The sequence below is a fragment of the Egretta garzetta genome, unplaced genomic scaffold (genome assembly GCF_000687185.1).
Source record: "Egretta garzetta isolate BGI_Z169 unplaced genomic scaffold, ASM68718v1 scaffold168, whole genome shotgun sequence".
Classification (NCBI taxonomy): Eukaryota; Metazoa; Chordata; class Aves; order Pelecaniformes; family Ardeidae; genus Egretta; species Egretta garzetta.
The window spans coordinates 2,478,595-2,479,362 of NW_009260675.1; the positions used below are offsets into that span (position 1 = coordinate 2,478,595).

At 34.1% G+C, this 768-nt stretch overlaps 1 protein-coding gene across 1 annotated transcript in view; it reads right to left on the bottom strand.

The window, feature by feature from the left end:
• Nucleotides 1-768, bottom strand: part of MYO16 (myosin XVI) — a gene marked incomplete at its 5' end in the record, with an annotated part of 129,700 nt that overhangs the window by 51,546 nt on the left and 77,386 nt on the right. The window lies entirely within an intron of this gene.

The following is a 768-nucleotide window of genomic DNA, read 5'->3' on the forward strand; positions in this document are numbered from 1 at the left end:
AACCGCTACGATTTTGATTCCACTTGCTTCAAGTTTTCTCTTGGTTTCGTCTTTTTCACTCTATGCTTACAGTGAAGAACAGATAGTTAAAATGAAAGGGGTTTATATATTCTTAAGTCTGCAATATTATGTGCCTGAGTAAAAAAACCCCAAGATAAGTCTTTGTCTTTTTAATTTCCTTCAAAAAGGTGATAATGGGAATTGTTGCAGACATCAGCCACTTAGATAAATAATGTATTGTGTGAAGGAAGTTTCTTCAAACAAAGCAATATTCACATTTTCAGCAGTTATTTGAGATTTTGATAGGAAATGGAAAAGGAGTAACAGGAAATCAGGAGGCAGTGGATAATGCCTCCTTTTAAAAATGTGCCAAAAAATGTCAGTGTGACCTTAGTAAAAATGCAGGCATAAAAGAGGGAAAAAAATGCCTAAACATAGAAAACCGAGCGCTATCTAATAGGAAAGCTGTAAGACAAGGGGGAAATAAAGGCAACTAGACATTAAATTATTAGCTTTGTATTCACTGTTGATACATTTGAACATGTCGTGATTTTGTATCATTGTGACGCTATTTGATTTGCAACAAGAAGATAAAGGTGATGTTAATCCCTTGAAAAATCACTGAACATACTTAAAAAAGAAATATTCAGGATCCCCTAAGTTTTAATTACAGTCAACAGTTTTCCATAAAACTATGTTTGACAGACAGAAAGTGCAAGCACCACCAACGTTAGCATCATCTCAAAACAATCTGTATAAGCAGTTAGC